The 14,706-nt window shown below is 34.8% G+C and overlaps 1 protein-coding gene and 1 long non-coding RNA gene across 35 annotated transcripts in view; both read left to right on the top strand.

The window, feature by feature from the left end:
- Positions 1-14,706, top strand: part of LOC100113758 (AP-3 complex subunit mu-1) — an 835,720-nt gene that overhangs the window by 498,197 nt on the left and 322,817 nt on the right. For 6 of the 34 annotated variants that reach the window (XM_031933683.1, XM_031933649.2, XM_032601281.1 and 3 more), the window contains exon 1: positions 10,935-11,339. The exons of 21 other annotated variants lie outside the window; for them this stretch is intronic. The gene's annotated coding sequence lies outside the window, so the exon portion shown is untranslated. Of the gene's footprint in view, positions 1-10,927; positions 11,709-14,706 lie in introns of those variants that run through there. 7 more of the 34 variants (XM_031933691.2, XM_032601284.1, XM_032601277.1 and 4 more) reach the window with 7 other exon arrangements.
- On the top strand, positions 11,715-12,330 carry LOC116418388. The gene is made up of 2 exons (XR_004228410.1): positions 11,715-12,144; positions 12,217-12,330. It is a non-coding gene; the product is annotated as an uncharacterized LOC116418388 (long non-coding RNA).

Here is a 14,706-nt window from a genome sequence, read left to right as displayed (position 1 = left end):
ATTCGCTTTCTTTTAATAAGTTTGGTCCTGCTCCTGAGTCTAGTACTAACACGATTTCTTTGCCGTTTAGCGGGTTTATTAATTTGATTGAAGGATTATTAATTTGATTTGATTGACTTCGCGCACAAGCTGAGTTTTACTTTGTGGATGCTTATTGTTGCTTGCGGCGATTGAACCCCTGCGCCGGGCGCGGCCTGTTTTCGGTCATTTGTCCCGCACCCTGGTACGACTGACCCGCTTCGTTTCCCTGCGTTTCGCGCATTTTGTTGTTGTATTCCCTTTTTCTACATTCTGCTATGAAATGGCCCTCTTTTTTGCAATAATTGCATGTGGGTTTATTCTCCGCGCGCGCGTTTTCGTTCGCAAAAGTTACCCTTTGTCTGTGAACGTATTGCTCCCCTTGGCTTTGGGGCGTAGATCGCAGCGGGGGTTGGCTTCGCCATGGTGTCTGTCTTGCATCCTACGCTGCGCTATTGTTTGGCCCCTCCCTCGGGTGCGTTTGCGGCTGGACTGGTGATCTTATAGTTTCGTTAATCGGCATCTGGTTTCTGTACCAGCATTTTTGTGCAGTATGGTTCTTATTATTGCAGATTTGGCATTTTTCAATAGCTTGAGGGTACGCAACTACTACGCAAACTTGAGCCGTACTATTCTTTTGATCTTGATTTTCTTGATAGCATGCGAAGTCACGCTCTATCTCTATTGCATGGATTATTATTGCTTCGTTAACGTCATTAAATTCGCCAAGCCTCGTGATTATTGGCCAATCAAGTTCTTTCTTGAAATAATATATTAATTTTCTTTCCATATTTGCTGCCGCTTTTATGTTTACGTCCAAAATTCGGATTCTGTTAGAGTAGGTAACAACATTTTCTCCCTTTTTTTATCTTATTTTCGCGAGTCCTCCGAGTAGTTCGTCCGTCGATTTTCCCGATCCGAATGTTGATTCGAGATGTTTACTAATTTCTCTTACTGATTTGAATGTTTTATTGATTGTTGAGTTGTACGCGTCGCCGTCTAATTTTGAATAAATTACTTTTGCAAGTTCGAGTTCTCCTTCCGTGGTGAGCGCGTTCGCGGCTTGTTATAAACGCAACACGAATACGTGCACGGGTATGTTTTTTCCGTCAAACCTTGGTAAGTCTCGCATCACTTTTTCCGCTGCTTTACTATGTAAAACGCTCACCGACGCGTTGTTATATGCTTCCGCGCTTGATTGTAGTATGTTTTCTCTCGGCCTGAAGGTGTTTATTCGCGGTGTTGAAAATTGAAATTTTTTGACTTCTACTGCGTCCGGGTTTATTTGTTTATTCGACGAATGTCCCGTTTTGTTTAAATTATCGAAGAAAGAGATCGTATTGCTCGGAAGGCTTGATGTTTGGTAGTCTTACGACATTTCTGGTTTGAGAATTAATTCGGGTATGTATGTTAAATCTTCCTCGTCGTCGCCCGCCAGGAACTTAATTAGCGACTTCGGGTTTACGCGCGCTGCTATAAAATCCCCTACTACATTGACTAATGTGCTGCAGTTGATCGTTTTCTCAATTTCCTCCCTGTCGATTTCTGCTTCTAAAGCGTCACATATCGCGGCGCGTGTTTGTATCACTGTTGACTGCGGTTTTTTGCTCAAACATTTTATTCTCAGCTCGCGAAAGTATGTTGCGTACTTTTTGATGTCCCAATCGTCCCTGTGTGTGTCGGGTTCTAGCGCTTTCGCATTTATTTCTAAAATTCGTAATGCTTCTTCGACTTTATTCGGTCCGCCTAACGCCATGCTTCCGTTGATCTAATCGCGCTTGCTTCTAGTAAAAAAACCAAGACCGGAAGGGGCCCCCAATTTCTGTTACGTCCGGGCGGCCGCACAGAGCGATTACTCGCACGATAGAAATAATTACAAATTCCGAGTCGACGAGACCTTTTATTTAGCGCAGCCCACTCACGCGATACCGCCTAGGGAAAAGGTAAAGAAGGGCACAATTTGACCGGTAGCCCGGTTGACGGTGAGATAGTGATAGCTCACCAAGTAGCGTAACTCAGAGTGACTTCTGTACGAGTTGATTTTAGCTAGATTAAGACACCATGTACTGACACAATAACGTTACATGTGACACTGACGTGAAATTGTGAATAATGATAGGAGGAACGACTTACCTTGACGAAGCGGACTTGTAGTTACCGACTGGCTAGTTCGCTCTCGTTCTGGCGCTGTAGCTCGTCTCAAAAGGGCGCGAAGTTTGTAATGTAATAATTCGTACGCAAGGATTAAGTAACTGAGTGAAGTGATTTATTCAATTAGTCAGATTATAATTAGTACAAGATATAAAGCCTCGACTGAGTTCAACTCGTCTCTGAGGTAGAAATATGACTAAGTCCATAAACTTGGCGAACGCCCTGAGTCTAAGTCCGGTTACAGAAAAATAGTTTATGTCGCGAGACGGACAGAGCTTCGCCCTACCAGTAAGAGCTCCGGGTTACGAAAGGTACTCCTTCTTGCTCTCTATTGGTATTTATAGGGATGAGGGTAATGCATAAGCATAGGGAAGGTTCTGGCCAATCAGGATTTAAGGAGGGTGTATGTCTCAGCGGGGTTGGCTCCCCTTTTATTAGTCATGTTCCTTAGTACGTGTCCCCTAGCCTGGCCGGCTGTAATAGTTTTCTTTATTGTAATTTCCCTCATTGTCGTATCGATTTCCGCTTATTTGGGTCGTTCGGCTGAGATTTATAGCTTCCTTATTGTTTAGTAGATATGGGGTGTCTCCCCCCGTTTGACCTGGTTTATTCAGGATCGACGCCCTTTCATCTGCCGTCGCGCGTGTTAGTGGCTTGGCTGTTGTGTCGTGCTCTGCGTTGCCGACTGTTGCTGGTTTGTTGGTCTCTGTTATGCCTGCCGTAGAACAGTTCCATTTACCGTGGTGAGGTACTCCTTTGGTCGAGCGTGGTATTCGCGTGAGTATTGACCGGCCAGTCTAGATCATAGTAGGCTGACGTGACAAATGCCAAGTTGGTGTTTTTCACAACCGCGTTCTAAATTAATATTTTTTCTTATTCAGCCGCCGTCGATTTCCAATATCAGTAGCATTATACTTAATACGAATAATTGTATGTGTATACGAAATTGAAACTATACGTATAATAGTTCATATATAAAAAAGCTATACATTAATAAATTACCTATTCTTATATGACGATATCATTCTTTATAGGCTATAGAATCTTTTTTCCAATTTCTACACGAATGGGAAAATGAGACAAAATATCAAGCTAATAACTTTGAATTTATCACCCATTCAACATGCTATGGTCTTAAAATTACACTGCGTGAAGCTCTGGAAATATGCAAATTTCTCGTATACGAATGTGGTTTTAAGTACTTGATGACATCGAGTTAATTTAATAATAATCTATTAATTAATTTTAATCAATACATGTCGATTGCTTGCATTATACATGTGTTAATTCGTATTACATGTAGGAGTTTACATAGATTGCATTTTTCTCCTTTCTTTAATACAAAAATTATTATAGATTGGTGATTATGATATTTTGTAATTAATCAGGTTGTTTTCAATTTTGATTCAACCATTATTTTGCTATTTATTACATTTCATCAATGGTATAACATATATAATATAACATATATATATTAATTTTATGTTCAAGTTATTAGAGTTATCTCCAATTTCTTGCTATTCAACAGTATAAAAATACTGTATGTTTTTCTTTCTGTTGTTTTAGCAATATTCAAGTTTAATAGTTTTCAATATTTCAATATATATGATACTTTTTAGCAAGTACACCTCCTTGAAAACAAACAAGTGTCTAAAAATGTTTATTGCATTCTTCGATGACTTAGTAGTATCTTTTTCTTTTGATTGAAAACTTATAATCTTTGAAATCTGTGAAATTACTATCTTGAACCAACAACTTCTTTTTATATTTAAGTATGCAAATACAAATCATATAAATATGATCTTTACAAATATAATTGGTCAGAATATCATTGTTCTCAATTTAAAATAACAATTAACAAGTAATTTATAATTATTGTTTACAGATTTTTTCATGAAAATGCACCTTTTTCTGCTTTAAAACAATTAAGCAATACATGCAATATTTCATAAATATATTTACATGATTAAATAAATGTATGTAATCGTCCGATCCAGTACTTTTTGTTAGAAAATGTTTGGGATCTAATTTAATTTTTTTTATCACTCGTTCTTAAGTAACTTTTTATCTTTTGTTACTTTTACTTTTGATTATTTTCTAATATAATCTTATTACACATATGCTCATTTATTTACAAATTTATCTTATTATTTATCAGACTTATTACTCATTATTACATATCACATATGATTAACAATTATCTGTATTGTTGTGTTCAATATGGTGGATTCATTTGCCTTTTTCTACTCAAGACTATCTTTATTACGTATATGAAAGACTTAATTATCTGATTTTCTTTTCTCAGATTTAAAATACAAGTCATCTGATTTTTCATATTAAAATATGAGTTTTGTTGATTTCAGATTTATTTCATTGTCTGATTCATTCAATATTAGATTTACATAAAATCTATTGTATCTGATTTACAAACATCAGATTTTTTATTTTCAGATTACTGATTTTGACTCAATGTCAGATGCATCAGTTTTAATTTTATATCTTTAATTGATGTACTATCAATATGTATCATTAGATTTTAAAACCATACTGATTTTGACTACATGTCAGATGCATCAGTTTTACTTTATATGTCTATACTTGATTTACAATATCAGATTTGTTTTTTGAGACTTTAGTGATTTTGACTTCTTGTCAGATGCATCAGTTTATATTTATTAGAGTTTTAATATCAACGCTTTTAAATCGCTCTGCAAATATAGTTATTGCAGCTTTATGTCTCTTATCACTATGAATCCTTTTTACATATGTAATATTATTAATTTCTGTTGTTTTTTTTAAATTTAATTTATAAATAGTTTTTTAACGAATCATAAATAATTTTCGTTTTCTTATTTTTTATATCTTAATTAAATCATCAGACCAAACTTTTAAGTTTTCTGATCATTCCACAATTAATATGATGTTTATAATTATAATTTGAATTTAGATTTATTTGAACTTTCGTTTCGTCGAGCGTCAATAGCTTGGAGTACGTGCGACTCGTGTCGTGACTCTAGCGTAACTGTCGATCTGTCCTCCGACGTCGGCCGTCGAAGGTTTCGTCAGCTCCGCCTCCTGTACCGATCAGCCGATCGGATTGGCAGTTCGCTGTTTTATTGCGCCGGTAATCCCCCAGTGTCGGTGCGCATCCGCGGCTCTAGCCGTTTATAGTTTTACTACGACAGGGATAACCCGGGCGCAGTCTAGCGTCGTTCACGCATATCGAGATGCGGGCGGCTACAATAAAACGTTCCAGCGCGGCTCGAACGCTTTATTGTCTCCCCGACGCGGAAAACAAATCAGCACTAATGAGTGCTAATCAGGGCCGCGCTGTTCGAGGCACGGTCGCCTGGGTCTGCATGTGCGCGCGTGTGTGTGTCCGTATATGTTGAGTGTGCTGGCAAAAGCGTGTAGCGCGGCTGCTACAATTTATTAGCATGAATTTTATACTCTAACATTGATTGATTTCGATCAAGCTTTTTAATACATCATTTCAAACTTACGTTTAGATGCACTAAACGGAGGGCTTTGTGGAACACTCATGCGATAACGCTATAGCTTACGTCATTTTATATACAAAGGTATTATTACATTTCATAGAATATGCTTCATTTAATAATGTTAAATACAATTTGAAAATTGAAATGATTTTTACCTTTTGTCACACGAGTATAACATTGCAATTAGTGTGCAATTAGTTTGCAATTTTTAAGATCATTAAAACCATACTAATATAAATGTCTGATATAAATATATGTATAAGTATTTGTATGATCAATTCAATTCCAATTTTGAATATTTATTTACAGTTTAACGAGTGAATTAATAGATTTTAATATCTACTTTTATTTACTTTAAAACGTTAATGACTTTATAACATAATGATTTTAATCATGCTTATGCTTGTTTTACTATTTTTACAAGCTTTTTAATTATTGCACTTTAACTTTCTTTCGCTGTGGCTTTTATAATCGATTGTCTGTGACTTATTCGATTTTCAAACAATTAAGTTTATCTAATAAATTTAGAATTTATGCCACATTACACAAAATGTGCATTTTAAATTTTACTTTATTTACTTTTAATCTATTTAAGATTATTAAAATTACAACATATGAGTTGCTTACCATTAATAATAATGATTACTTTACGAAGTTTTTCAAACCATTTTCGTTTTGAAAAAACTGCAATGCTTGCTCTTCATTGTTGTATTTGCTTTCTTGTAAAGTAAATTTGAATTGACGATGAGAATAATATATTATTCTTGCGACTTTATTGGATTGTCATAATTTTCTATTGATGATGATTTTAATGTTTCTTGTTTCTGTCAAAATGATTTAAAATGTCTATGCTTTAGATACTTTTGCAGATATTTATTGCTTGACAAAGCTCTGAAACAAATAATCTCTATTAATGAGATATATTCAAAAATATCACAATAAAATAAGAACAAGAGAAAATAAATTTTTATTTCCTATTTTTGATTTATTTTTCTTCGGGCACATTCTTAACCATGAAAACAAAGACTGCGTGCTGCGTGACGTCATGAATGCTTTGATTTATACCGCTCTTTTTCAACAGTGGTAACATTTTATTCACTTCCCTTTCAGCTTTTAGTATTTTTATTTAGCACATTAACATTGTCCTAGTGCCAGTATCACTACACATTTTTTGTATTCAGCAGCGTAAAATACTTTCTACCAAAGTCTGCATTTATAACACCACAAAGTTTATGCTTTTGTGCTGATTAAACTTCTCACTATGTTTATGCACTAAAATTCACTTTCACAAATAATTTCAATAGTTGCAATTTTTTACACAAAGCTATTTTATTTGCCCGGCCGAATTCGCGATTATAATTTTTCATGATTTTCACGATAGCGCGACCTGGCTCCAATGTTTCTGGAGGGGAAATCGTTGATGTCTTGTTAAATATCAAAGACATAAAAGATGATGATGACCGACGAAAGCAGTGGGATACACAAATAAACACGATTCTCGATAAAGGATTGCACTCCGATACGCTTTCTAAAGCTGCAGAAATCCTCGAAGAGCATGACTGTTTTAAATGCTCTACGACCGATTATATTTTGCTAAAATGCAATCGGGAAAAAATGTAGCCTTTGCGAAGACTACATAGCGACGCTTACATTGTCTGCAGAGAAAAAAGAAACTGTATCAGAGGTATATAAGCTTATTTGAATGCGTACGACAGATTATTTGTGTGAACCTTCTGCTAACTTATTTGAATTAATCAGTGTATTGGAAAGGACAACGCTAAGAGACATAAATTCAGGACAAATAAATGCCGACACTCTGTTTCAAATAACGTCAGAATGTCAAAAATTAGCACCACTTCCGTTAGTCGGTTGCGAGCAGTACAAGGAAACATTAACGCATCGAATAATATCTTTTTATTTAACAAGGCGAATGTTTTTTTATAACTAAACAATCTAATAAAAATTATTTTATAGAGAAAGAAAGAACTAGAGAGAAAAGGAAGTTGTCAAAGCTTTCTTATGCTCCGGATGATGAACAAGATTTTCATCTTGCAACGGTCAAGTAGACACGTGCTGGCAGAGTGGGGAGCCCGAGCAGCAGCCGACGTACCTGGGCTTCTACCGCAGGCGCCTACTCGCGGGTTACAGCACTGACCGCTCGCTCTCTATTAAGTAGTGCGTGTGTGTTCGTGCATCGACGCGCTTAGCTCGCGCGTTTATGTAAATTCGTTTCACGCGCATCATGCTGTCTTCTTCTACGCTCGCGTCTCTACGGCTTGCTCGCAGCCCGAGTTCTCCTGCGCGAGCAGAACGACTCAACTCTCAAAACCAGACACATCACTCTCAGCAATAGGCAACTACTAAGCCACATGTTGTGAGTGATATCGAAGCAGGCCCAGCACACGCACACTTGCAGCAACGCCGAGAAGCCTGGTTCTCTCTTTTATTCCGCGTATAATATTTTATAGTAAATTTTATTACTAACACTGTGCACCCGGGGATATTCCTTGTGAACTGATCCGGGGAGTTTTCACCTAACACTGGTGAAAACTCAACACATAATCCTAATACATTAACTCTGCCTCCGACGAGTTGTAAAAGTACGGCCGAGCGCTGTCCGACTGGGCCGGCTACGTCGACCCCCAGTCGGTTTTCTCATGGACGCATTCCTCAAATATTTCTTATAATAAACCCGCATATAACTCAGTGTATAACATATCCGTAAAAAACCACGCGCTCATTCATTATATTACATTTTGTGTTATTGCGCATCTCCATCACGTCCTTCTTTTCAATCGAAACATTTTCCACGCCGGTTCTTATTTAAATATTCTCGTAACAAGTAAACATTAATTGATGTTTTGTTTGACGTAGAGGACCTGTTCGAAAGCCAGGCACACGCCTGTGTCATAGGCAAGGCCAAACAAACGAGCACTTAGTACACACAAATTCCTGCGTCACTGTATATTATTCAAATATTTCTCGCGTATCTAGTTCACTCGTCATTCAACTTTGTAAGTCATTTGCTAATTCAACACGAACTATATTCTGCACATTCAAAATTTATTTGCTTAGATTTATCCACTCAACTACCATTCAAATTAAATTTTACTATTTTTTTTGTACCGTTTCTTATGTAATTCATAAATTTTGTCGTAATACCTTTTCATTACTTAAAAAGATAAATAAAACTTCACTCCTACAATTATTCTTACAGCTATTTCATCAAATGTAATGTGTTTACTAATATCGGGAGTTGCGTTATCTCGCTCCGCCAATTATCTACTTGTTGTGTAAGAATTAAATAAAATGATTAAAGACTTCATGCCACAAACATATTATAGCATAAATACGATTATATTATTTCAACCCATCCTGTTACGACCGCTCAGTACCTTATGAACCCAAAATTCATTAATTAAAACTAAATTATCTCATATTGATTTTATCTATTCATTCTAAGTTTGTAATTACTTATTGATTCTGATTAACGAAAAATTTTTAAAATAAGGATTGCACGCCGTATCTTCAAACCAGTAGTCTCTTTAATTGTTCTTAAATTTATAAAAAGGCAAACTATTGAATAATCTCGCAATGTTCAGCATTGCAAATCCGTTAAAAAGAAAAAAATATTACATCGAATAAAAGGAAAAAGGCTGCATCTACAAGTGATCAACTTATATCAAAGAAAAAACCAAAATGTACCAAAGCCTAACAAAATAAAAAAACCTAAAATGTTATTTGTTTTATTACTCAGCTAGACGCTATTTTTTATATAACAGGGCATAATTTCAATTTATTAATATTTAATAATAAAATATAAACTGTAGCACGATATTGATTTCGGTTAAAAAAATTCTCGGAGAGAGATTCGAACCCTGAACCAAAAGATCTGCAGCCAGCGACTCGCGCCACTAGACCACTAATGCCAATTACTTCAATGTATTAAAAGTCGCATATGTTTATGGCTTAGGTATAACGTAAAGGATTAGCTTAAGCTTACTCTGGTTACTGAAAATTGCAGGAGTTTATTAGAGAGGTGTACATTTTATCTTTATATACAGAGAAAATTCGTTATTTTCATTCGCCCATGGCATTCTGGAATTATGGCATAAGGATGTATATAATACCGTGTAATTTTGGTTTGAAATTTATTTTTATGTTTAACAACGATTGTATTATACATATTAGTACTAAGTACATTATTATTTTGTAAAAAAAATCTATAAAAAAAGTTGCGGGATTTGATCCCCGGTCGCCGCTTCGAAGGCACAGGGCGCTGTTTAGTGCGTTTGGTTTCCGCGAGAGACTCTGATACTCGTTAAATGTCAGCCGTTTCGCCGAGCTGACTCGGCGATCTTTGCCGGAAAAGTCGGAACACTTTCAGTATACGGACTTGAGATGAGATCTCATATAAGATCTCATATAATATTTTCACGCGGGCAGCGCGCAGCACAAGAACTGGTGCTAAAACAGCACCGGGTATGTGCTGCATCGGCTTCGCTCAGACCGCTCTCATTCGGCACGATTGTGTGCCCTAATGGCACGCGTATGCGCTGTATCGGCATAATTCAGCTTTCCTGATTCTGCACACGAGTGCCGGTGTCCTATTACCAGGCTCACTTTTTTTTCGTGTAGTAATTGTAGGTTGACGTGACATCAGTTTTTATGTTGCATAAAAACTGAGAGCCGATACTCGCACAATGGCATCGTTCTTTCCACTACTTCTAAAATTTATGTTCTATTTTCCTAACGGTTGAGTGACCAAGAATACAGAAATGCTTTTGTACTTTCTCTAAATGATATTTTTATAAGATACATAAAATATACTCGATTTTATTAATAAGAATTTGAATTACGCGTTTATATTGAATCACGTGCGATCACGTGATTATGGCTTACGTCACATTATCTATATATGATAAGATCACTGTGTCTGTTCCCTGTGTCACAGACGCACACGTCTGCAACGCGAGCAGCGAAGACGAGTCAGCGATAAGAGTCCGCCGAGCCGTACTACGATGCATAGCGTCCGAATGCATCGTAGACGTTAGCTCATTGGTTAGAGCTCCCGCTTGTTAATCTCGGGGTCCGCGGTTCAAGCCCGCGTCTACTCTTTTTTGCTTTCCGACTCGTCTCCACTCCGTTCGTTACACCTGGCAGAACATATGTGGGGGTCCCCTTCAGGCACCACCTTTGGACCGACGCGCCGCCTGGCGGACCACCACGCCGTGGCGAGCGCGAGGCGAGCTTGGGCTTAGGAGTTCCGGCCTGGCCGCCGATCGGGATAGACCTTTCGGTCTCTTGTTAATACTTTATATAATTTATCATTGATTTAGTAGCAAGTGTTCAATCATTGACTTTACCCTGGTCTATCCCTTTCCTGCCTTAACTCTAATCAGAGTGCAGATGGTAGGGCTCTTATAGCCTTCCAAACATATACTTTTGAACCACGAAATTTGGTCTTCTCTTTTTCTACTCCATGCGGTGAGTACAGTGAAAATAGTGAGCAACTTCAAAGAGTTTGAAAACAACAAAATCAACGCGCGCTACACGAATTAAGCAATTTCCAGTGATAATGAAAATACTGTTTACAGTCTTGTAAAGATAAAGATTGTAAACTGTAAAGATAATAAAGATTTTTATAATAATATTTCAGAAATAAAAATAGTAAGTCATGTATAAACAGTAATATAACCATATTTTTTTTGTTCTTGAATTTTGTACGCATTAAGATTACTTTTTTATAAATTAAGCTAACGTTTAAATATATAAATGAAATAGTTTAAAAATTCACGAAACGTATAAAACATTTGTTATTTTTTAAGGTTTAATTGAACTGTAAATTTACTGTATTTGTACGAATTAAATTTTGTTAGTTTCTAAAGTATGCCAAAAATGTCGGGGTTTGTGCAGTTCTTTAAATCAAACTTGTCTTTGCACATCAAAATATATTTTTTTTCACTTACGACATCAACAATACCAGTTCAAAAAATGTGGTGTTGTTGAAAATTTTAGAAACGTATTGAAGACGTTTTGGTAAATCCTATTGAAAATGTTGTGCTCAATTTTGCCAACCCTGATGAAAAGAAATACATATTTTTTGTATGTAATCAAAGTATGTACCTCTGCATGTACTAATTTGGGTCCACAGTTGCATACATAAGTATGCAATAAAGGTACACACTGAAAATACATGCCAAAAATACATATCTCGATTGTGTGACGTTATACTTTAATTTGTTTAAATAATTTACATCAATATGACAATTAACATAGACATATGACCTGTTTTTGGTGTTACTATCCGCATGATACTTCGATTAATGTGCACTAGATGTGTAAAAAGTTGTATTTATTAAGACTTTTTAATTATTTTAATTTAACAGGACTTAAAATTGATATGTATTTTCATTTTGTACCCTTATTCCATACTGTTGTATGCAACTGTAGTCCCAAATTTATACATGTAGAGGTAAACAATTTTATTATATACAAAAATTACATTAAAAAATACGTAATAAAAATATATATTTCTTTTCAACAGGAAAACTATGCCATACTATACTGTGTGTATACCGATTCTAACATTTGGTATGACTTGTTAAAAAAAAGTTAATAAAAGTGTGTTCTAGTGGTAGAGTTATGTATTCAGCTATAATGATTGTATATTGTCTACATTTATTTCATCTACCTCTGATTTTTTTCTTAGTACTAATTGATTTATATTTCTATAATTTTCAATAATTTAATGAGGTTCTCAAATTTATTCACTAAAAATTTATATAGCATTACTTATTACCTACACCATTAATGTATAACAAAAAAAAATGTCTGGAGCTGTAGGGAAAAGTAATATTTAGCAATAAATCTCTAAAGTTTTGTAATTATAGTATTGAAAGTATGTGAGAGTGTGGGTGTGTGTGCGTGTATATAAACATTCGATAGATATAGATATAATTACAATATTTTTTGTGTGCATCCTCCCTTATTTCTAAATTTTATTTAAAATGTTTGAATGTAATTTTTTAAATAATGATTTAAATAAGGTTTAAAATACATTAAATAAAAACGAATATTTGGGAAGCAATTTTTAATAATGATTGTGTGAGTAAGCACTGTCTTTAATAAGTATTGGGACCCAATTGTTAAAAATATTTCTACTTTTTTTGTTAAGGTTCTAGCTTTGAGTAACACAACAAGCAAGAGCCATAAGGGGGTCTTAAATTTTTTTGTAGGGGCTGTTCCCATTGTATCTTAAACATCTCATTAGATAACATTGTAAACTACTTTCTAATGTCTATTACAAAAAAAGAATTACCAAAATAAAAATAAACACAACAATTTTCTTAGCTACATTGTGTACATTTACAGAAATACGTTAACAGTGTTTCTTTGTTATGCCTTTTTTATTTAATCAGTATTACAAAATTCTGAGTATGTCATTGAATTTCTAGTTAAAAAATCTTTCAACTAAATACTAAATATATAAAGGACTTACATTTTATTGGGCTATTCGAATCAATAAACTGATGATTTTTTTGGGCCAGAGAAGTTTCATTCTATTTAGTTCAATAAATCATTCTACCGAAAGAAAAACTTAATGAGACTTTTTTTTGTATTCAAAATACAAATTACCTTGTGGCGTATTTGGAAAGCTCTAGCTCCCACCTCCCCTAATCATTGATTTTAAAAAAAATAATTTAAGGTGAGCAATTGCAAAGGACAACGTAGTTGAATTGAGCTATTAAAAAGCTATCGATTAGTATTTTTTTAGTGCAAATATTGTTTTGCAGGTTGGGGTAGGGTAGGTCACTATTTTGGACAAAATATATATAGACTACAAATTTACATTTGATATACTTATACAAAATTGATCTTAAATTATGGTGAATATTTTACAACATTAAGGGGCTGTCGGAGCAAAATTTACTGATTATGACCTCACCTCGTGCCGTAGTTCTCATTATTTGCTTTTAATATACTTCAAATAAAAAAAAATCAAATTAATGATTGTTTCTTATCGTGTAAGTGACCTCGGAACACAGAGTGGTAGAAATATTTTGAGCATAGTGGTACAAGTATTTTGAGGTAAGTACTAAAATAGGACAGAATAATCCAATACTTGGATAAAGAGAATGTAATGGAATTGAGTATACCGAGTACTGAAAGCATTGAATTAAGGGGATGTCGGAGCAAAGCTGATTGGTCGAAATGTTCTGGGTTTCCTAACCTCAAAAATATTTTAGATCATAAATAATAAGTACATACACTTATTTAACGCACATAAATGCGGTGTTCCGAGGTGCGTATTATAAAATTGTACATTTACAAGCGCTTAAACTTAAAACGCTAATGTGTAATTTAGACAAACAATGAGAACTACGACGTGAGGTGAAGGCGATGATGAAAGTGAGAATCAGTAAGATGACCGTCATCACTAAAAACTCTGTGTTCCGAGGTTACTTACACGATAAGAAAGAATCATTAATTTGATTTTTGTTCATTTGAAGTATATTAAAAGCAAATAATGAGAACTACGGCACGAGGAGAGGTCATAATCAGTAAAGTTTGCTCCGACAGCCCCTTAATGTTGTAAATATTCGCCATAATTTAAGATCAATTTACTAAGTATATCAACTGTAAATTTGTAGTTTATATATATTTTGTCCAAAATAGTGGCCTACCCTACCCCAACCTGCAAAACAATATTTGCACTAAAAAAATACTAATCGATAGCTTTTTAATAGCTCAATTCAACTACGTTGTCCTTTGCAATTGCTCACCTTAAATTATTTATTTGAAAATCAATAAAGTCATTGAAAAAAAATTCATTTATCTGTATAGGTAAAATAGTGACAACAATATTTTTCAGATCTATCCCTGGTAAAAATATTGGCGTGATTTTGTGATGTACTAAAATTACATACTTTTTCATGTAATTTTGATATGTAATTTGTGATGCCTGTTTGTTATGTATTGATTTTGAACGTTTCATCACGTAATTTTATGACTTTTGAGAAAAATTGAAATATTT

Source organism: Nasonia vitripennis (assembly GCF_009193385.2).
Source record: "Nasonia vitripennis strain AsymCx chromosome 1 unlocalized genomic scaffold, Nvit_psr_1.1 chr1_random0004, whole genome shotgun sequence".
Taxonomy (NCBI): domain Eukaryota; kingdom Metazoa; phylum Arthropoda; class Insecta; order Hymenoptera; family Pteromalidae; genus Nasonia; species Nasonia vitripennis.
Note: the sequence above shows the minus strand (reverse complement) of the source record. Positions and strands in the feature narration are given on the sequence as shown.